Consider the following 24,993-nt stretch of genomic DNA (forward strand, 5'->3'; position numbering starts at 1 on the left):
TCATTGTTTCATTGAAATGATTCTGATTTGAGTCATACACACATATGATATATATCCATCCATATATATGTGTGTGTTTGTATGTTTTTCTGAGACAGAGTTTCTCTGTGTAACAACTGTGGCTGTTCTGGAACTTGATCTGTGCCAGGCTGGCCTCAAACTCACTGAGATCTGTCTGCCTCTGCATCCCAAGTGCTGGAATTAAAGGCGTGTGCCACCATGCCAGGTCACTTATAATTTTTTTGACTGTCAAAAGTTATTAAGAACTTTTCTAAATATTTTGAGTATAGTTGAAGAGGATGGCCACCCACTTTCTGAAACACCTAGTAAGTCCAAATAATAATTTTACAATGTAAAACGATAATACAGGAACACAGAAAGCATTTTGAAATGTAGAGAATATATAAACAAAAATATAACCATACTTTCAAGATGCAAATAATTTCCCCATGCAGAAAAGATAAGTCTCAAGTTTGTTCCTTCATTGTCTTTCTTGGGCATCAGTAACACATTGCATCACCATCTTGCTAGTTTGGTTATTATTTGCTAAGATTCACAATTTAACAGTCTGTTCAGTGAAGATTACATTAAATATAAATTCAAAAGATGAGAGAAAATGATGTGACAATTCAACACTGATGAAAAATGGTGCTTATTTCCTCCCATATAAGTCATATACTATCAGAATTGTGAGTATAAGACTTAAACATTTTAAGTTTCCTAAAAGTTCAATATGCTGTTATGAATTGAGCTATATGTACTTCAAAAATTTATATTATGACCCATATATATATATATATTTGGGTTACATTTGAAGGCACAGTCTCTAAAGAGGCAATTATGTGAAAGGCTGTATGGAGACACTGTGTGGACATGCCAGCGTTTACCAAGCCCAGATGTGCTGGAGACATTGCATTTGTGAGCCTTAGTCTCACGGAACTTTCTTGACTCCATTTCCATTGTTTGAGCCACAAATGGTATTTTATTATGACTAGTGTATCAAATTAATAAAATTTTCATGTACTGTTTGAGAGAACACTCTGTGCTTTAAAATTATTAAATACAAATGCAAACTCTGGTGATAAACTCATTAAAGAGATATTGATATAGCATGTTAATGATGCTATGGACCATTGTCAAATAGGCTCATCTAAAGGCTAATGTGTTTCTCTGGGAAATAAACAGTTGATTCATTTTTTAGTTACATAATAAGCTCCATTCTTTATCATTATAGATAATAATTTATAGCTTGATAAGATGAAAATAGCTTCTACTATACAGGAAAGATAAACCTAAAGTTCATACTTTCATCATCTTTGATGGGCGTCCATTATGCATGTAGTGGTTTGAATAAGAATGCCCCCCCCATAGGCTCATATATTTAAATGATTACTCATCAGGGAGTGGCACTACTTAGAAGGGTTAGGAGTTGTGGCCTTCTTGGGGTAGGTGTGGCCTTGTTGGAGGACACGTGTCACTAGAGTTAGGCTTTGAGGTTTCAGAACCCAAAGCCAGACCCAGAGTCTCTCTCTTTCTGCTTCATATGAATCTATAGCATCATGTCTGCCTGTCTGCTACAGTGCTCCTTACTATGATGATAATGGCCTAGAACTCTGAAACTGTAAGTAAGCCCCAATTAAATTCTGTGGACACAGTGTCTCTTCACAGCAATAGAACACTGACTAAGGAAGTGCACTGACATAAGTCATGTTGTCAACATTCTGTAAATTATATATTGACAGGTATTAATGATTGATGCTCAGTTTTGATGTATGGTCTCCAATGAAGCAGAAATGACAAATTGAATGTCTATTAGGATCAGAAATATGCAGTTCATAAGCACAGTTTGCTAACAGCTCCCTGGCCAATCTAAATGAACATTAACATTAAAGCATCTATTTAGATAGCTCAGTGGTTCTGAGTACTTGTTCTTTTAGAGAGCCTGTCTTCAATTCCCAGCACCCACACAGCAGCTCTCAATCATCAATAACTGCCATACCAGGGGATCTAATGCCCTCTTCTGACCTCTGTTTGGCCTATACAAAATACTAATACACATACTATAAAATAATTAAATCTAAAAAAATTAAACCTAAGTGAAAGTAATAAATTAAGCAAAAATTTTCTGTAGCCATATTGAATTAAAAGCCACCAGTGTTATCATGCTAAAGCAATAATGATATGTTATTCAGTTCAACCTTCCAACTCTAATTAAAGATTAGTAACATCTATGAAAGTGGTTGTCCTTAAGGGAAAGAAATGAGAATCAATACAATGATCAGTACATTTTATTGATGTTTAAAAAAGTCATAACAAACTTATTATGTTGCACAATTTATTTTTGCTTGAAAACAAAATAAAGAATAGTACAAAATCTCAGTGTCCTATCTTTCTATTTGATCAAAGATTAGGTTTAGAAAATGTTCATGCATTAAATCAGGAATCTAACTAGACAAGTTGCACACAGTGGCATGCAATAAGTATTTCACAGTAACCCTTGTTTCCCAGAAGGAACTAAAGGACTGTACTTTAATTTACAAATTTGTGACTGTTCATGATATCGCTACTGTTTAAAAAAGAAATCTCAAGTTGATTAATGAAAAGGTAAATATTTGGTAGTCTTGATAATTTGTAAATAATGCCCATAGATTCTTTGATACAAGAGGATTTCTTTGATTTAATGATTCAAGGAATGGTCTTAATTATCTTCTTGAATAAGAACTATTTCTTGGGATCTCCTTTAGTGGACAGTGTCTCAGTGTGTAGTCTAGCTCTCCTGGAACTTTCTATTTAGAACAGACTAGGTTCAGACTCACAGAATATACCTTTGTCTGCTTCTTGAGTGCCAAAATTAAAAGCCAGCTGGATTACTGAAAAGAATTTGGTAGATATGGTAGAGTTAGACTCAGTGATGTTTCAGGAACACTTTGTAGTTCCATTTTTTGTTATTCTGGGTCCTCTTTCTATTAGAACCCATAGCTGCACCATGTGGTCACTGTCACCAAATCACAGGAGCATGCTTGGAAGGGTAGCAGTAAAGGACCAAATGTCTGCCTGCTGCACATCTCAATGACAGCCTCTTTGCTTTGTTGCTCAATCACCAACATAAGCACTCATGAATTTCTGATGCATGATAACTTCTAGAATTGTATTTATTGTTTGAAAGCTATGAATTCAGGGTGTAATTTGTTATATAGCAATAGATAACATTGCCCCATTCCTGCAAATTTTAGATTTTGCTGACTTCTCAGAATCCAGATGTCAATATGAGACCTGAATAATTGCTTTGGCTTTTTAAAACTACCCATTATATAGCTCTAATGCTGAAGCCACAAAAATACACCAATAAATATTTACAAATAAACTTCAATGGATGTAAACACATCCCATTTTGAAAAATTTCTCCAATTTTAAAGTAGCTCTGGGTTAAAACTAATAAATGATTGGAATCTTGTAGCACAGATAATGTCTGTAGTCAAAGTCTCAAGAAGGGTAGAGTCAAATAAAGGAGAAAAGATCAGAACAGGGATATGAACTTTGGAAAGACAGTAGGGTTCAGGTAATAATTACACAGCAACTGTGCTTTTGATGGCATCACACAGGAAGTATGCATACCTTAAAAAGAAATGTATCATTAAGGCTTACAGTAGAAAACAGAATTTTCTCCTTTATTTTCCTTAGGTCCTCCAACATTTTTAAATATTTAAAATGTGTGCACTCTCTTTCATGATTCTATATAACATGTTACATTTACTATTTCTAAAAGTTTAAAATTTATATATAATATATTGTCATTTTACTATAGAAAATGATTTTAATCTTATTCCTCTTTATATAAGCACATATTAATACTTTCTCTATTTCTCCAATCTCAATGTTTAGCCAATAGTTAATATTGTGAGCCAGGAGGTGGTGGAACACACCTTTAATCCCAGCACTTGGGAGACACAGGCAAGCGGATCCTTGTTAGTTTGAGGCCAGTCTGGTCTACAGCCAAGGCTACAACAACAACAACAACAACAACAAACCCACCTTGTCTCAAAATAACAACAATAATAATAAATAATTAATAATAAGTCTTTATGTAATTATGACCGTGTACATTTTGTGGATTGGTGAGAAATTTTAATATGGTTATACTTCCTTAAGAACATGTTTTTTTTTTTTTTTTTTTTTTTTTTTTCCTAGAATTACTTGGTGTATGCTACAGGGTTTTGTAAAATGTTTTATTGTTCCATAATTCTACAAAACTGTCTAAAACTCTTTCTCAAATAGAAACCCATCTCCACATTCTATGCTATTGCTTTCACTTTGGGCAGCCTTCCAGCTGCCTGGTATTCTACTTCAGAATTTGTACAGGCTTTTCTGCCCTCGGGATCTAAGGCAACTTCTTTTCTCTGGGTCAGGCATTTCCTGCTGTGGCGGTGATGTGGGGACCCTAGACTGCACACAATCTTCTCACAATAGGCAATTTCTTTATTACGATCTCCTTTCTTGACCCCACATTCAGAAGTGTGCAGAGTCTCTAAATATTTAGTCTTTTGAGGTCATTTTAATTTGACATGCTACCTGTACTAACTCAGCAAAGCAGAATAATGCTAATCCTGCACATTTATGTTTCAGTCACCTGCATTTTGTTTTCTAAAATTGTGTGTACACAAGCATACACACATTCATTCCTTTTTAAAAGATTTATTCAACCTTATTCTAAGTGTATGGGTGCTTCACCCACATGGATGTTTATATACTTCTGGCATGCTTGGTGCCCACAGAGACTTTCAGATCCTCTGAAACTGGAGCCATAAACAGCTATGAGTGGCCATGTGGTTTCTCAGAATGGAAGCTGGGTCCTCAAGAAGAGCAGTCAGTGTTCTTAATAGCTAAGCCATCTTTCCACTATGTACAAACCCATCCCACCTTCATTTTATTGGCAACATTCAGAGAAAAATCTCTAGGGATAGCTTTAAACATGAAAGTGTTTATCAATTTAAAAATGTCAGTCTGGTTGCTGTGTGGATAAAGAAAAAGAACTTAAAAGCAGCTGGCCCAAGGGCCAGGGGTGGTGTTTTCAAGGAGTGGCAGCGTAATTGTGAAGGTATGTAGCCTGGACCTCACACTTCCTCTTAGTCATGTTCCATATGAGGCTTCAATGTAAATGAAATACAGAATAAGCTAAGAAAGAAAGTATAAAATCTGAAGACTTCACAGAAAACCAGCCAATTCCCAGTAAAGATAACATCTAGCCGGTTTTCTATTCTTTTTGATATTATGAGTATTTTAACTGAATGTTATATTTATTCAACTCTTGACTCTCAGTTAACAAAGTTAAATGCAATAAGTTTGTAAAGAATCATATTCTACCTTGAATATCTTCAATGACTTAAGAAGTAATTTAACATTTAGATTTTATACTATTCTCTTTGCTATAACATTTGAAAATGTCCCATAACTGATAAGATGACAAAACAGTATTTATTTTTATATGACACTATAAATTTTATCAGAAAGTGTACACTCACTTCATCTCTAATTGGAGTGAAACAAAGTGAGTTAAGCTAAGAGAGGTTCTGTGAGCTTGATGCAACCATTAACATGCTAGATTAATCTGAGCGTACTGAGGGCCGACAGGCCAGACTAATGGCTCACTATCTGCCTTTGCCACAGAAAGACTGTCTACTTCCGGGCTCTGACTCTACTTCTTAAATGTATAGCTTGTATTAAAATGCACATTGAAGATATTTGATTGTGAGCAGTCACAAAGGCTCACCTGGAACCTGTGCATTGATTTATAGTAAACCATGATAAGCTACTTCAGTGGCAATACTAAGGCAATGATGGGAAGCACCGCTGTTCTTGACTGTTGCTTTGTGGTTGGGGGAAGGTGTGCATTAGATGATTGGGCTTTTTCCCTTTCCTCCACTTCTGTCTTCTAACGTAAGTGTCAAGCCAACACTACATCCAGTTTTGAGCATGCTTCAGAGAAGAGGCCAGGGTCATCCCATTCCCATAGCATCCAGCATGCTTTATATATAGGTGTCATTTTCCCTCTAGAAAGATATTACATACTCATTTGACTCATAAACCAATTGTATTAATTTTTGTTTGTGTTTATATTGTTCGCTAGTTTCCCCCATATTCAGTCTCCTGGAAAATCCTAAGGCTTTTAAATTCCAGACTCCCTACTATTTTCCATATGTATTATTCCTCTTGTTTAAATATAAAACTCTCCCCTTCTCCAAATCACTGATAACACCTCTTCTCGGCCGGGCAGTGGTGGCGCACGCCTTTAATCCCAGCACTCGGGAGGCAGAGCCAGGCGGATCTCTGTGAGTTCGAGGCCAGCCTGGGCTACCAAGTGAGCTCCGGGAAAGGCGCAAAGCTACGCAGAGAAACCCTGTCTCAAAAAACAAAAAACAAAAAACAAAACAAAACAAAACAAAAAAAACAAAAACAAACAAACACACAAACAAACAAAAAAAACACCTCTTCTCCTCATTTTACCCCTTCAAAAAATTGTAGTATTATGACCATGTGGTAGAGAATTGTTCTGCAGTTAAGTTACCATTCAAGCTCCTGGTCTACTGTGAAACTCAGGCTTGCCTGTCATTCAGTCTGTAACTCAGGATCATCTCAAACTCTCCATCCTCCTATCTCTTAGGAAGAACGAGGGGCTAGAGTCATGTGCCTTCACAGTCTACTACAACGTTTTTTGTCTGGTTCATTTTCTGAAGATATTATCTGTACCTACTATAATACAGCATCCTTCTAGACTCTAATTCTGTTTCTTAAATTGAAGAAATGTCATTAAAATCATTTGCCAAACATTAAGAGAAATAACTGTAAACACATTTTATGTGATGTCACTGAGGAAGGAATCTGCTCTCTTTGCAATTAGGAGTCTGTTGCAGTTGATTGCCAGTGGAGGAAAATCCTAACTGAGAGATGCTGAGGAGTTTTTGCCTTCACAAATGCTTTAAAAGTAAATTAGTATCAGTAAAAATATCTGAATTTTCTTTCCATTTTCATTAGTTCTTTGAAAGTTTTGATCATGTTTTTATCATACTGACACTCCACAACTCTTCCAGAATCAGCTCCCATTTCCTCCCCTCCCAATTTTGTCTTGTGGAGCAAGATAAATCCAATAAAAAAGTGGTTGGTTATTTCCATGATGTTCATGTCACTATTGCGCTGTTGGACATGCCTTGCCAGGGCAGCTGTTGTATTTGGAAGGGTTCACAAGTGAGTGTGATTGATGGTTATTTTTATCCTCTGGCAGATTGTATATCGCCTTCTATCATTACAAAAGGTAACTAGTAGGGATGAAGCTTCCAGATCTATCACAGCTTGACTCCAATATTGTTTTTTGACTGAAATATATGATGTCTTCAGCAATAAGGTCTTATTATCAAGTTCTAGATAGTAACCAAGATCAATAGTCTATAATGTTTCGATGTCAAGGGCTTTCTGTGGGAACTTACTGAAAAACAACTCTAAATGAATACTCCATTCCTAGGAATGGGCTTTTTATTTCTTTACCTCTAATAGTAAGGACATGGTTTTATTTATTAACCTCTAGAAGGGGCATTACTATCTTGTTACAGATAGTAATTGTAACTCAAGTGTGTGTGTGTGAGTGTGTGTGTGTGTGTATTTGTGTATAAGTGTGCTTCAACATTAGCAGTTTTTTTTTAATTTGCTAGTGTTATATAACCCTCCACAAAGCTTACCCACTACCTGACCCTTTGTTCTACCACCCAAGTTTAAACCTTCCTATTTCATTATTTCTACTTAACCCTTTATGCCAGTGCATTAATATGTCACTTTAAATGAAAGGATTAGAGATAATTTCTTTCATAGAATGTTTGCTATGCATACCATTTGGGAACTAAATGAATTGGACAGAAAATTTGGGTTTTCATTTTGTCTTTACAATTTAGTGAAAACAGCTTTTACTCTCAAATTTTGGTCTCTATTTTCAGTTTCTAAAATACCAGTCCTATACTTAAACCTCTAATTGTACCCTACCATGGTTTAGATAAAACTCCGTCTGTGAGAAATCATCTAATTTTTCTCATAATGTTCTTGCTCACTTTACAGCAGTCACGCTTGCCTTTTTCACTTTTCCTTGAATCAGCCAAGAATGTGTCTTCATTAGGATGTCTTACTTGCTGTTGATGACAAAATTACACTTGATGTATCAATGGTTGTGCTCTGTCTTCATTCAGAAAAATGTTCAAATATCACTTCTCCGAAAAGTCTCCTTATACCAGCAAGTATTTATAAAAACATTTATGCCTACAAGTGTCCAAACACGCACATACTCAAATCTCACACACTCACAAACATACACTGTGATAGTTCGTCTGTGTACCATTGCCTGAATTTTATTTTTTCTGTAATATTCACCAATGACTAATTAGTTATTTACTAGTATTCTGTCTCCTTTCCTTGAAATGTAAGACATATATGATCAGGGATCTTGTGTATCTTATATCCAAGACCTGAATATGATGTGGCCAATGGAAGAAGAAGTACCTGTGACTACACAGCACTGTTCCATCCGTCTTCCTTATTCATCCATTCATGTAGAAATCAGCTGCAATTCTTTCATCAACTGAAATCTTTTCATTAGTTCCTCATGAGTTCAAATTTGATGTGCCACTAAGATTTTACCGAGTTAATATGAATAAGTAGTTCGGTGAAAGGACAATTAGCAGATCACAGCTTGCAGGTGCATACTCAGGGGAATAATGACAGTGAGTGATGATAGTTGTACATAACAATATGCAAAAGAGTAATGACAACTCATATGCATGAATGTATAGGAGGGAATAAGAAATAAAACAATAGAAAAATGTACTGAGGATAAAATACTGCCACATGAGTACATTAAAGCACCATCTCCTGACTTCTGTAGTCCACATCCCAAGTAATTCTCATAATGGTCTAGTCTCCTTCAATATGTACAAAACCCAAGAAGCTGTCTGACTCTCACACTAGGAGATCTTGTGTCTCTGGTTTCTGTTCAATTGAGTAAGGATTTTCCAACATGAGCATGCTTTCTCCTTTGACACTATTGATTAATCTTGACTACTTCTTTCTTCGTATATTATAACATTATAGAAAAGCTGTGACTTATAGCCTGCCCTTCAAAGAGAATATTGAAGAAGGCATTATTATATTATTAGTATTTTTCTATTTTAAATTGTACATGCAATTATGACATCCACAATATATTACATACAACTATATCATTATCATTGCTTGTTCCTGTTTGTCATACCGCCTAACTCACCCAAGTTATAAACTCAAAATGAATCACAACCATCAGAAAGCAAAATGTGTTTCCCCTGGCTATTGCTATGAACATGCAGCAGTCGAAGAGGAAATGGAACTGACCTATACTTAGTGGAATGAGTCAGTATAAAAAGAATTCAGTTAGTTCCCTGCTATCAATTTCATTTAGTCAAATAACAGAAGCCTTAATCATAAAACTCAATGACTAAATAAATATTTATAGTTTGATCCCTTAGCAATTCTCCTATTGATAAACATTTTAGATATTAACCTTATTTTACTGTCAAGATTAATGACAAAATGGTATCCAATGAGACATTGTTCTTTTTAGAAAGATATGAAATTTAAATTAATAAATGTCTGAGACCTGAGAAATGGCTCAGCTGTTAAGAGCTCTTATAGCTCTTGCAAAGAACTGTGAGGTTTGGTTCCCTGAACCCACATGGTTACATTACCTTTTGTAATTCCAGTTCCAGGAGATCTGACCCCATGTTCTGTGTGCACTAGGCATACAGGTTTTATACAAACATGAACACAGACAAAAACTTAATAGACATTAAATAAAATAATTTAATATAATTCTAAATATTAAATTAATAAATGTATTTTGTTTTAACAGAATGAAATTGAAAATGAATTTGTGTTTGTACAATTTGTCTGGTATGGGTAAGCTTTATTGCTGAAACTCACACTGAACAACAAGAAAATCATTGAGAAGTCCTAGAATTGGGGATGGCCTGGGGACTATCAGCATCAAGGATGGTTGGGGAAAGGGAAGTTCATAGCATTCCACCTCAAACAGTCTTAAATTTGGCCAAATGTACACCAAGTAGCTGTTCCAGTGGCAGATGTCAGTAAAAATATTAAGTAAGATCAAGTAGAAAAATCAATATTCAAATCCATTTTCAACTGTAAATAATTGCTGATATTGCATTCTGAATAATACCTGTCTAAAGTCATTTAATAATGGCATATGCTTTACAAGAGAGCTGCATGTTCACCTTAGGAACTATACTGCACTGAAGTATTTATTATGCAAATACATGAAACTTTCAAAAAAACAGAAGAGAGATCATAGGACATGTACCATCATGGACACTCCTTGTCTCTTAACAAATGATTTCCTAAATCACTTCAGGACAACCACTCTCCCAGCCAGAAGGACATTACTAGAACATTCTAACTTTGAACTTCAGATTCACGAGTCAAAGTTAACTTCTTTTCTTTATAATGCTACCCAGCCACAGGTACTCTAGTCTATTAATAGTATTAAAAATCAGGTAATATAAACAATTCTTATTCCCCAACATGATTTTCACATACATGTACCATTTAATCTCTCTATAAGCCAAAATATAAATGAGGATAATTTTACCAAAAGTTTTAACTTTATTTAATGAATAATAAGATAAATCAGATAATAAATATCATAGTGAAGACAAAAATGACTTATCTGTGAAATTTCATGGACAGAGCTGGAGCTTTAGTTATTAGGACAATGACCTTGCCCTTCCATGTGATTTTATGAATATGGATGGACAGTACTTGAGAGCCTAAAATAAAAGCTAAGGGTAAACACACAGAATGGAAAGGAATATAGATGACTATTTGCATAATCCACATGTGAAAGCATCTTACTTCTATCATCTAGATTTTACCAACAAATGTTTCTACACAGTCTGTGAGCCTTTAATGTAATTCCCCTTGGCACATTGCATGAGGAAGCATAATCATGGTGTATTCCTGTAAGTCCAAAATCTTGGTAGAGATCCCTTTGACAGTTCCAATTTTATTCCATTATATTTCTTGAAAATCAAATACTTAAGGCTATAAGGCAGAGTAAATCTTATATCCAATCCAGTGAAAAATTAAAGAGAAGCTTTATTTCATTGCATATATGTCTATTAAAATAACTGAAATGGTCCCTGTTCAGAACTAGAGAGACAATTTAATTTCTCTTTGTGATAAAATGGAAAATCATTAAAACAATATATAATTTCGTTTCAAGTCCTACCTGTCTGTACTTCAGTGGAATTCCACATATTACCTTTCTTCCTACCTAACATGAGGTTTCCTTTGATCAGCATGAGGGAAGATGGACCACTTGAAGAGCTCCCAATGCTTTCAGAGAGGCAAAGAGCAGACTGGGTCAATTGTGTGTCTTTTTCTCAAGAAAATCTGAACTACTAAATTAATGTAAATTTGAACTATTAAATCATGTTAAAATATGATGTAAGTAAGAATAGAAGGGATAATTCTTTACATGCACACAAACGTACAATGCACACACAAGCACATGTATCCATTATACACACACCACACAAATATTCCCATACATATGCCACATACACACATTAATTTAGTCAGAACACTCCTGTACTCCCTAGGGAGGATGTAGTAAACAAAGTACAGTTAAGATGAGAAAAGCATGGTGTCAACTACTACCTAACCTGGTCCTGCCCCACTTTATGTAAATAGGCTATGCTGAAAAGGATTTCTATTACGAAAGAATTGATACAGTGTTTATTGACAATTGCTAGCACTACTTTGGGCTGCTCTTGAAAACTCAGCTTGTCACACTCCTGTCAAACCAATTTGAGAAGTAGGTTTTGCATGCTCATCTATATGCATTTACAAATTTGCTAGCAGATGTGAGTTCCTGTCCGTATTACCTCTTTTCAGCTGGTAAGAATGTTTGTGAAATATGTGATACTTGTTAAAAGAAGTGGTTCTGTAATCATTATCTAACTCATTTGATGACACGTTGTAGTGATTGTCACAGAAACCATGACTTCCTCTTGACTCTTAGAAACCCCCTCTGACTCTTAGATTGCACTTGTGTGCAATCTACACTTTCTAGAATATTCAGAACCAGCCACGATAGTTCAATGATGACCTCAAAACCACTTGCTCCTAAAGTTTTATGTTGCTTTGGGTTATACTTTGAGAAACTCACTCTTTAATTCTCTGATTTATGCCCTCTAGCAATTTTGAGAACCCAATGAAACCCGCCTGTGTTGTAGGAGTGTAGAGTAAATGAGTGAGTAGCCATAGAGATTTACAGCAAGCTTCAAAAGAAAGCAAAACAAACAAACAAAAATAAATAAGCAAACAACAGAACTCTAAAGCTAAGCAATGTTCACTAGACCCCAATATCCAGTACAAACTCATGTGTGGGCTGTTCATTAATCTGCAGAAGTAGAGCCTATTTCCTATTATCAATTCCAGGATTTTGAGATTGACACATAGAAGGCCTGTCAAAGAAAATGGAAGAGAGGGCTATCAGCTTCTGGGACTACACAAAGGATTGAGATGCAGACGAAGCCACCACAAAGGCCTGAATATTAGACACAGTCTTTATTTGTGGCTGGTTTTAGTCTTACTTTCCTTGTTCTCTTATTCCTCCCTGTTGGATGGAGGTATTTATAGAATGGGGGTACTTATTCTGTGATATTGTGCATTTGGGACTATGAAACTCATTTTGATAAGGGACTCACAGTTAAGAGAGTCACATGTGTGTCAGAAAAGATTTTGAACTTTTGCAAAGTGTTTTGATTGTTAAGAATATGGGGACATTTATAATTGGAGTGATTATATTTTGCATTATGAGATAATCATGAGTTATGTGGACCAGGGAAGAAATACCATAGCTTCAATGTAAAATATCCCTCCAAATTCATGTGTGTGAATAGTCTGTCCACAGCTGACTGCACTGGAGCAAGTGGGTCATGGAGAGATGGGGTAGACAGTTACAGATTGCCTGCTTCTGACCTCAGCTCTCTGTGGCTTCCTGACTCACTGAGGTATAGCAGGCTCCAGAGCAAGCTTCTGCAGAGACACACAAAACTCCAGCTGCCATACCTTCCTGGCCATGACAGATTACATCCCCATGAACCATGAATCCAAAAGATCCTTTCTTTCCATAAGTTCCCTCTATCAGGCAAAAGTACAAAGTACTTAATACAAATTATAACGCCTACTTGATAAACTGTATGATCCTCTGGAAAATATATTATTTTAATGTATAGATTAATGCATTTTATCTGTTTATTTTAAGCTATTGTTTAAGAATAATTTGTATATGTGCAATAAGTATTTAATCAGTCCCTTCTAAGTCTTCAGAATATTTTTTTTAAACTAACTGCATTTCTGTTAGTATTCTGGTCTTCCACACCTCCACCAGAATGGCTCATTAAATTGTTTATAGCATCCTGAGAATTCTCTAGCATTCCACTTGGACTTTTAGACTTTCTTCTAGCAATTCTTTTTTCATATCCTATGAACCACATAGTCATGCTTATCACTGCAATATCATCACCTGTAAGCGCCAATTTTCTTTAACAGTTATGTTTTCTTGTCACTGTGACCAAATACACAACAGAATAAATTTAATGTAGAAGTTCCTTTTGGCTAATAGTTTAAGGGAATATAGTTAACTTGTTGGGGAAAGCATGGTACCAGGTCTTTAGTCCATGGCAGCAGGAGCTCACAGTTTAGGTCATTCTACCTCAGTGGATCAGGAAGTTGGGACAGACTTGAGCAAGGCCATGCTAAATTCCTACACCACCTGCTTAAGTTTCCCCAATCTCCAAATATTGCACCAACCAGCTGGAGACCTAATATCCTAATACATGTTGCTGTGAGATACTTCACATTCAAACCATAAAATCATTAAAACAATAAGGACAAATATCACAAGAAGAAAATTAAAATAATTGTTGTACATAAGAGATGTGTTCACAGATTCAAAACACAATTAACAAGTTTTCAATATCAAGAATTCTATGTGCATTGTTCACTAATGTATTATCATGTTTGAGAGGTTATTTCATGCTTATCACACTCTTGGGAGACTATCAGCCAGAATGCCAATTGATTAATTTGTCACTAGATATTCCAAAGCTGGAACAATATAACATAAACCATCTCTAAAAATAAAATTGATATGGCAATGTGGGTTGGGAAATTTTCAAAAGGCTTTACCGCAGAAGAAGTTTACAGGCAGTTTATTAATTGGTGGTTGCTAAGGGAAGGAAAAGCAGTCTACTTCAGGGAGGAACCCCTGATGAATCATCCAAGTCTCAAGATGTCAGCTCTGAACTCACATAAGCAAGACTAAAAGAACTTGTGTGTGTATATATGTGAGTGTGTGTGTGTGTGTGTGTGTGTGTGTGTGTGTGTGTGTGTGTGTGAAAAGGAGTCAGGGGATATACAGGAAGAACTGAGTGAAGGAGAGGAAATGATGTAATGCAGCACTCATATATGAAATTCTGAAACACTATCTCTAAATTTTTAAAAACATAAAATGAAAGCAGCCAAAATTGCACAAAACCAAAATGTAAGATTTCAAAGTTTTATGAGGAAGTTAGAGAAATAATAGTGTTTCCCTTTAAAATTCAACATTTTGACAACTGGTTAACTTATGAATGTGTACAAAGTACAATGCTATTACTACACAACAATGCCATCATTTTGCTGTCCTCTTGTCCAGACGTTCTGCTGAGGTACAATCTTCTAACACTTAACTAAAACCTATCAATAATTACCACATTTCTATATTAGCTCCAGTCTGTATTATGTGCTATTCTCTACCACAAAACATACTACAGACTCAGTCCTTTCCTAAATCAGTTTCAATACATTCAAATCTTGATCACAGTTTTGGTTACTCTAAGCTTCTATACCTACAAAGGTACTGCTTCAACATTCTGAACTATGGTCTTTGAAACCTCTGTGCAAAATGTGAATATTTGAATTATTCAGAAGGGCAGGAAAACATTACTTACAGAAATTTCATAAATGCCCATGTATGCACACCTTTCATGGGATTATCCACAAATGTGGTAGTGGTGGAAAAGTCAATGATAGATCAAACTCTAAAGGTGATGCAAGGCCTTTAAAACAATATTTTCATACTCTGTCCATGGAAATAGGTAAAATAATGGAGGACTTTTACCTTTCTTTCAGCTATTCCAAATCAAACCCAGAGTCTCACACCCAGATCTGCAACTGAAAAAAATCCCAGTGCCAGAAGGTTTTAGTACAGAACTCTACCATACTTTCAAAGAAGAGATAATGCTAATACTCCTCAAAGTATTCCACAAAATAGAAGCAGAAGGAACATTGCCCAGTTCATTTTATGATGCCACAGTGACCCTAATACCAAAACCACATAAAGACTTGACAAAGAAAGAGAATCAAAGACCAATTTACCTTATGAACATAGATACAAAAATACTCAATAATAAAATCCTTGAAAACTGAAACCAAATATATCAAAAGGATCATTTATCATTACCAAGTAGGCTTCAATCCTGAGATACAGAGATGGTTCAGTATATGAAAATAAATAAATATAATCTATTATATAAACAAACCAAAAGACAAAAATTAGACGATCATCTCATTAGATGAAGAAAAGTCCTTTGCCACTTGGACAAAATCCAACACCTCTTCATGGATAAGTTCTGGAGAGATTAGGGATACAAGGGACATATCTCAAATTATAAAGGTTATTTACAGCAAGCACATAGGAAACATCAAATTAAATGGAGAGAAATAAGAGCAATTCCACTAAAATTAGGAACAAGATAAGGTTGTCTACTCTCCATACCCATTCCTTATAGCACTTAGAATCTTAGCTATAGCAGTAAGACAACCGAAAGTGATCAAGAGGATACAAATTAGAAAGGAAGAAGTCAAAGTGCCTGTATTTGTAGGTTATATGTCAGAATATAAAAATTACCCTAAACATTCCACCAGGGAACCACTAAAGCTGACAAATACTTTCAGCAAGGTAGCTGGATATATAATTAATTTACAATAATCAGTAGCACTCCTAATAAAGAAAAGGCAAACAGTCGTGGAAAGAAATCAGGGAAACAGCACCTTTCACAGTAGCCTCAAACAATATAAAATATCTTGAGGTGTCTCTAACAAAGCAAGTAAAAGACTTATATAATAAAACTTAAAGTCCTTGAGTAAAAAAATTGAGGAAGACGTCAGAAGATGGAAAGATCTCCTATGCTCATGGATAGGAAGGATTAATATAGCAAAATCATCGTGCCAAAAGCAATCTTCAGATTCTATACAATCCCATCAAAACTGCAGCACAGTTCTTCACAGAACTTGAAAGGATAATTTTCAGTTGCATATGAAAACACACACACACACCAATACCTATCCAAAAACCAACAAACCAAACAAACAAACAACCAACAGCAACAAAACTCATGATGATCACCATTACCAAAATTCAACAAAACCAAAAACATCCAAGATAGCTAAAACAATACTGGAAAATAAAAGAACTGCTGGATTATGTATTATAATTACTGACTTAAAGTTTTACTATGAAGCTATAGTAATTAAAAGGAAAAAACAGTATGGTATCACACACACACACACACACACACACACACACACACACACAAACAGTGATCAAATGAATTGAATTGAAGACCACGATATAAATCCATACACCTCTGTACATCTGAATCTAAATAGATTCTTATCACCGTGCAGAAAACTCAAATCCAAATGAATCAAAACCAGATATTCTGAAACTGGCAAAAGCGCAAGTACAGAATAGCCTTGAACTCACACAAGAAAAGACTTCTGAACACAACATGGGTAGAACAGTCACTATAATAAGCAATTAATAAAGGGGCCTTAGGAAACTGAGAAACTTCTGCATGGGAAAGGATACTGTTATTTTGGACAAAGAGCAGTCTTCAGATTGGGAAAAGATTTTATTAACTATACATCTGATAGAGGACTGATATCTAATATATATAAAGAACTCAAGAAAGTATACAACAAGAAAACAAATAACCCAATAAAAATGGGGTACAGAAATGATCAGAAAGTTCTCAACAGAGGAAACTCAAATGGCTGAAAAACTCTTAAAGAAATGTTCAACATACTTACCCATAAGGGAAATACAAATCAAAACTACACTGAGAGTTCATCTTACACCTGTCAGAATAGCTAAAATCAACAAAACAAGTGACAGCTCATGCTGGTGAGAATGAGGAGTAAGGGAAACATCTACACCTTACTGGTGGGAATGCAAACTCACACAATCACTGTGAAAATTAGTGTGGGTTTCCTGACGAAGATGGCAATCCATCTACCTCAAAGTCCAGCTATACAACGCTTGGTGGTTTATACCCTAAACATATTTCTCCTTGCCAAAGAGACACTTGTCAACCATTTTTATTGCTGCTCTCTTCATAAAAGCCAGAAATTGGAAACAACCTAGGTGTCCATCAACAGAAGAATGGTTAAAGAAAATCTGGTACATTTACACAATTGAGTATTATTGAGCCATAAGGAAAAAAAAAGCTGACATACTGAAATTTGCAGGTAAATGCATGGATATAGAAAAAAATTATTCTGAGTAAAGCATCTCAAACCCAGAAAGAAAAATGTGGTACATATTTGTTTATATGTGGATATTAGCTGTAGAGTCAATGATAGCCAATATATTATCCAAAGAACCACAGAGAGTAGATATAGAGTAGGTACAAGAGGGAACAGACAGGTGTCAGTAGGAAAGAAATATTAAATAGATATTTATGGATGTGTTGGGAGAGTCTGGAATGGGAGGACCAAGCGTGGAGCTGGGAGGGTATAATACATAGTGGGAAAGCATATGGGAAAAGACAGCTAAAATTAAGGTTCATTTGAGGAGTAGTATGAAAACCACATACAGTAGAAACTTCTTAAAATACATACATATATGAAGGCAATCTAAATGAAATTGCCAAATATTGGGGGATACAGAGTCTCAACTGGCCTATCTTGTTACCAAATGAAGGTTCCAGTACCAGGTTTGGGTTAAATGTAGTTGAGTTGGCCAAAGGGCCCTCACAGGAATCCCCAAATATCCCATGCTGTTACCAACACTATAGGTTGCTCTCCACCAACTGACAGCAAGGCCCACTTATTAAAGATAACACCTACAACTAATCGAATACGGAGGTGTAGAGCTGGTGGCTATATAAAGGCTTCAGCCTAGTGTTTCCGTGTCTTTGGTATGGGAAGAAACTCTGCATGCTGTCAAAGGAGAAATGTAAACAACAAACTAGCCAAACAGTCTTGATCCGAAACGGTGTATTGCCTGCAAGATATGCTAGGGCAATGGAGTCACTTGTGGGAGTAACCCATTGATAACTGCTCCTCAAGAAGAACCCATAACTGACACTGCTTGAGTTATCAAGAACCTGAGACTAGGTATCCCAGGCCATTGGGAAGAGCCAAATAATCCTGATTTAAAAGAAAAGAAGAAATATATAATTATGGAGTATATCCTAATGATATTCTGATATATTCATAAATCAGTGCCTTGTTCAGCCATCAGGCTTGCAAAGGTCTGCACCAGATCCTCTGTGTTCATGTTAAGGATTCCAGTTCATTTGTTTTTGTAGTTGTAGAATTCCCACAATCCCTGAGTGTGGGAATGAATAGGTAGGTCTTTTACTCTTCTGCCTTCTCTTGGGCTCATTTCCTTCTGTTGGCTTGAATTGTCTAACTTCTACATGACAGTTTCTTGGTTTTTTTTTTTTATCATATTATATTTTCTTTTGTTTTATTTTAAAAAATGAATGAATAAATGAAAGAACGAAAACCTAGTGATGAGGGTAAAAGTTTACAGCTAAGCTATATTATTGGAGAAATTATTTTGGCCACTCCACGTAGTTAAAAGGATATTTATTTAATGGCGTAACTCACAAATTAAGTAATGGGTAGGTCGCAGGGTCTGGGGAAGGTGTAATGCAGTCCAGCGGTGTTCTCCGGAGCTCTGCACAGTCAATCTGCACCGGTCAGCGTTCCGGCACCGAGAGAGTGCCCAGAGCGAGCGCTGGCCCATCCAGCTCTCGGGTCCCCAGGCGCCTCCCCTCGCCCCGCTTCATAGGCGTGACAGTTGCCAGAGTCTCAATGGGGGTTGGAACTTCCAGAACCAAGCTGGAATGGCTACCCACTACACTATATTTTTTACCTTCTGGAAGAGGGAAAATCAATTTTCTCCAAGGAATGACACTGGATATACAAACCACTCCAGGGAAGATCTCAAGTTCAGAGGTAGTTGACCAACAAATGATGGACTCCACAGTTACTTTTTGTGCTTTTACTGGTTTGAAATTTGTTTTTTTTTGTGTGTGTGTTGTTTTTTATTTATTTATTTTTAGTTATTTTTTGGTGTTGATGTATTTTGTTTTCCAGGTTTTGTGTGTTTTATTATTGAATTGGGCTGTTGAGAAAGAATTTGAAGTTGAGTGGATAGAGAGGAGAGGAGGATCTAGAACGACTTAAGGGAAGGGAAGAATATGATTAAATTATATTTAAATTTAAAAATTGTTTTAAATAATAAAATAAAATAATAAAAAAAGAAAAAATGGAAAAATATGGAATTCTAGATAACCTGGCAACATTTTTAAAGCATTTGATAGATAAATCATTCTCTTAGAGAAAAAATATAATCTATAGAAATCATCTAACATTTTTCAAGAATTTTGTCATTTAAGAATTTATTTACATTTTTGTTAATGTTTAGTTATTTTTTCAAGTTCCCTTGTGATGTTATGAATTATATATATTGAAAATATTCTCCCTGCAGATAACACAAAACAGAGTTATTTAGGATATTAATATATAACATATATGCTGTATATAAATATATTATACCATATTACATATATTCTATATAAACACCATATATACAGCCTCTGGTAATAGTACGAGTTCTAGAAATTGAACTGAGGACCAGCAGAGGGCATGAAAGGCAGAGAAGGTTAAAGAGCAAGGAATATGGTCATAGTACATGCTGGATTTGAACAATACTCTTTGTGAAACCCAATGCTTATTAAAAAGCTTATGAAACAACAGATGTATGAATCTAGTTGGAAAAATTAGTAATCAGAATTTAACAGACTTATATAGCATCAAGTACAATTTGAATGTGTGTGCATTTGTGTATTTTGTGTGCAAAATAGCTTAGCAGATGCAGAGAAAAACTGACTATAAACATTGAAGTCTGGCATGTCCTCAGTTTCTGGTTCTTCAAGTTGCTTGCTTGCTGACAAATAGCAGTGAGATTGTCACAATCTTTTTTGTTTGTTTGTTTGTTTGTTTTGTCTTTTTTCTTTTTTTTCGATACAGGGTTTCTCTGTGTAGTTTTGGTGCCTGTCCTGGATCTCACTCTGTAGACCAGGCTGGCCTCAAACTCACAGAGATCTGCCTGACTCTGCCTCCTGAGTGCTAGGATTAAAGGCATGTGCCGACCAGCGATAGTCACAATCTTTATGCCTTACATCCACAGAGGTAATCCATCAGGAAGGATAAACGTACAGAAGAGCAGAGTGTGAACATGTTTTGTTTTGCTTTCTATCTAGGCACCTAGGAAGAACTTCCATGGCTCTGTACCAAATGCTACCCAGGATGAGTCAAAGCCAATTTTTCTAATATTATTGTAAAAGTTAAAGAAGATAGTACAAATATATTATCAAGAAAAGTATCTTAAAAGTTCTCTGGAAATACGTTCTCAAATTAGCATCTTTGGCCAGTTTAAAAGAAAAATCCTAGTAATGGCCTATTCTCCTCCCTGACACACCAAATCCCTGCAATAATGCAGTGTGTTAGTTAGCTTTAAACACATACCAATGGTAATTCTTGTCTCAGACAAAAACAAATTCACTTTTAATGATTCTATGTAAATATGCTAAATAGAAAATATAAGACTTAAAAATATCAAGTGCTTAATATATCATGCATTTCCTCACTAAATAGAAGTTTATCAATGGACAATGTGGGAATAGAGTTGTAATACTCCTGTACAAGCTGCTCTCTGGCCAGTAAAATACAAAAGTACTTATTTGACCCTACTTGTGCAAAAATTACTTCACAAGATAGTCTAATAAAAACCTTCTAAATTCTGAACAGATAAAAGCCAAACATCTGGGAACTGCCTGAGGGAAGACATGAACAACCAAAGAGAAAATACTGTTTTTGAAAAATCCTATGAGCATATGATGAAAGGATGGTCATCACCAGCATTTCCTCAAGTCTCTTTTACTAGAAGTTCCTGGATCTCTTAACATGTTCCACCAGAATGCTAGATTCTGAGCTAATTATTACATGCATTTCATCTCTGATGAAGAAAAGCATAAATTCCAGCTTTAGCGTATGCTGCTCAACTGGAATATGCTCAAAATAATATGGTGTCATAAAGAATGAAATGAAAGATTAAACTTCATCAGAGGAAATGCAAGCCCTCCTCTCCTGTACAACACAGGGTTTGTGTGGGATAGAGAAGCAGGGCAGGGCACCTGCCCACAGAGAAGGCAGAAGGTAAAGCCTTGTTTGACCTGGTAAGAGAAAGGAGAGGCTACTGTACTATTTTGTTTTAAATGATAAGATATCATAATCAGTTCAACAGAATTTTAAAGAACAAAACAGACACCCAAGTCTCTACTGAAGTGAACTACTTCCCTAGTAACAATGTGAAAGCAAATTGAAACAATTTAATATGGCATGGTGGTACACACCTTTAGTCCCAACTACTCATAAGATGTGTGTGTGTGTGTGTGTGTGTGTGTGTGTGTGTGTGTGTGTGTAATTGAGATATAGCTTAGTGGTAGAAAACATGTATTTTAAGATGTTGAGTCCATCTCTCAGTACAATCGACTGTTAATAAACAGTACCAATATCTGGTGATTGCAAATGAACAAAATAGGGTAGTTGGCAAACTTTCTCCCTAAGAATTATGGATGAGAGTTACAGAAAAAGAATTAAGATAAGGACAAAAATCAGCTGTTAAAACCAAAGAAAAATCCATCTGAGATCTGATTTACTAGGTGTAGACAGATCTTCAAATGGAAGAAGAGCTAAATTTTGCTACGAAAATGGATTTAAAGAGAAGATACAAGCAGTGTGGAGCTAATTCAGAAGCTGAAGTTCAGGAAGCATTGACAAGACTGTCTTTAGCTAGGCACTCTGCTGGACTGGAGCTCAGACCAAGAATGGATCCTGAGAAAAAGCCAAGTCCATGCTAGGACAGGCAAAGAGATTGGGAGCGTATTCAGAATATTTGAGACTCACATATAACAAAGGAATGAAAGTATCTATGATAATATATCTTTAACAATAAGATAAATTAAAACTCTCCCTTCCTACTACATTCACTTCTGAATATAGTATCTGATGGGATCACTAGCTTGTTTGATTTTTGGTATCTGTTCCTACCACAGTACTCTCTAAAAAAGTTTTAGAAAATAATTAGCTGCCACAAATGTGTTTTGTTAAAACACTTTATTGAAATCAAGTTTATTTGGAAATTAGTTAATTATAAAAAAATCTTCCAAGTCTATTTAGAGAATAAAATGTAAAATATGAAATATAAGGTATCATAAAAAGAAAAAATAACATTCAGTAAAAGTGCACTCTATCATTTTCTCCAGTATTCCTTAATTAATATGATTTTTTAAGCACGTTATTTTCCACTCTTTTCATTAGTCTACAATATTGTTTTAAGCGTGTTCTAAGTGTTAAAAGGAAACACTCTTATGGGAACTACACAAGAAGCAATTGCAGGAATTTTTAAATAACTCAACTCTTTATAAGTCATTATTTCCACGTCTTTTCCAACCTTCAAAGATGCTGACTTTCTGAAACTTGTATTAGGAGTCTAATCATTTGGTCTGTTAGTATGGAAGATCAAGATGCAGACTGAAAGACATATTTGGAAAAGCTATGAAATCTAATCTAAATCCAATGTAGTGGTCCATACTTTCTATATGATATTATCCAACTTCCTAAATTCTCAATCTGTAAAAAAGCTATGTAAACAAAGCTTCCCATTATACAGATAACATTTGAGAGTGATCAATAAAATGTTAATATCTGTATTTGTGGTACATTCATATTTTTTTTGTAGCATAAAAAGAAATAAACCAGAAAACAAACATTTGGTGTAGATTCATAAGTATGTTTTAATTTTATGTAACAAATTTATGTTCTCAGTTAAAAATTCATCTATTATAAGCCAGAAAGGACTTATCTCTTCTGCTAATTTGAAGATGAGTTGTACATGCAAAGATGAAATCTGTAATGACTTGAAAACTATAACAGTGCCCACCATCGTCATACAAGTTTGCAACACAAGTCATTTTGATCTATCTTGGTTGATTTTTTTTTTTTTTTTTGCACAGAACCCTTTGAAATGAATTTTTAAAAAGTGTTTACTAAGAAGAAAGTGTTCTAAATAAGTTCAAATAAAAGGGACCTAAATATAATGGTTGAAAAAATTGCAGAAACAATCTCTGGAAGAATCAATGGTGATATACATTTAACCAGACTTCCACCAGTTCATTATTTTAACTTATATGGTGTGACAGAGATTTTACATAATTATACATGCATGGAATATTCAAACTTCATTATCAACTCACAAATTGTCATGGTAAAAGCGGAGCACATAATATTTGATGGCAGCTGTGCTATGACAAGCTGCTAAAATGCACAACTTACAACCCTGAGACAGGCCACCTAACCTTGCCCACATTTCTGTCCACACTATCATTAAATGACTTCAAATCGAAACACTTCTTTAAAATTAAAAGTGACTATATAATTACATGACTTAAGCCAAACTTCAGAGAAAATTACTCACAATAAATAAAATAATTAGAGTGTATTTCTTTTGTTCAGTTCAAAATTAATATGCTAGTCAGCATTTCATGAATGGCCTAACAAAATAATCTTCATTTGGGTAGATATTTGGATTTATTTAATAAATCAAATATAGTAAGTTATAAAAGCATGTTTACCATTATGATGTACAATTCTTTTATTTTCCTTGGGTCTATAAAACAATGTTTTATTTGATAGTTATCAAATAAGAGATCAATATGTTTAGGAAATGTTAAATGTAGGGAAAAGAGTGCTGATGTAAGGCTGGGGACAACCTTGCATGGCTATGAAATCTCCTGGTTATTTGACTACTTTTTATGCTATTTCTGGAGACAAATAAATTTGTATTAAATGTGGTAATCAAAATGTAGCAAAAAGCTGGTTCAAATTCAGTTCCTACCTGAACCCATGTGTGAAATATGCTTGGAATACCATTCTTTGTTTTTGGCTATCCAAATCATTGTTTTTCAGCAACAAATTGTATTTATTACCCCCTAGATATTTTTCTTCCTGAATGCATGTATTATTTTTCATTTATGTTTTATGAGGTCACCATTTTCTGTAGAGGATAAAATAACTGGATGAATTTTAAAATTCTCATGCAAGGCAATCCTGGAATATGTAAATACATTTTACACCCATGTGGATGTTGGGGAATACAGTGTAGGTACTATGCATATTTGTGAAACCGCATGACTTCAGTTTGTAGGACTATGCAGAAAGAAAAAGGTGATTATTAGTTAAGAAAAGTCAAAATCAAAAATCAATAATCAATTTTTAATAAATAAAAATACTGATTTGTTTTAATTAAATTCAACACAAATATTTTTCTACCTATTGGCATAAACCTAATAGTTTTTAATGTACTTGAAATAAATACTATAGCCAGTTAACTGACAATTATCAAAATAAGTTTCTTGCTTTCTGCTTTTATTGAAATTCTATTTTTGCAGTCACATTGTGAACTATATCTCAGCGAAAAATGTCAATTTTAAGCAAGGTGAC

At 35.0% G+C, this 24,993-nt stretch overlaps 1 protein-coding gene across 5 annotated transcripts in view; it reads right to left on the reverse strand.

Annotated features, from left to right (window-relative positions):
- Positions 1–24,993, reverse strand: part of Lrp1b (LDL receptor related protein 1B) — a 1,927,307-nt gene that overhangs the window by 1,006,492 nt on the left and 895,822 nt on the right. The window lies entirely within an intron of this gene.

The sequence above is a fragment of the Peromyscus leucopus genome, chromosome 4 (genome assembly GCF_004664715.2).
Source record: "Peromyscus leucopus breed LL Stock chromosome 4, UCI_PerLeu_2.1, whole genome shotgun sequence".
Lineage (NCBI taxonomy): Eukaryota > Metazoa > Chordata > Mammalia > Rodentia > Cricetidae > Peromyscus > Peromyscus leucopus.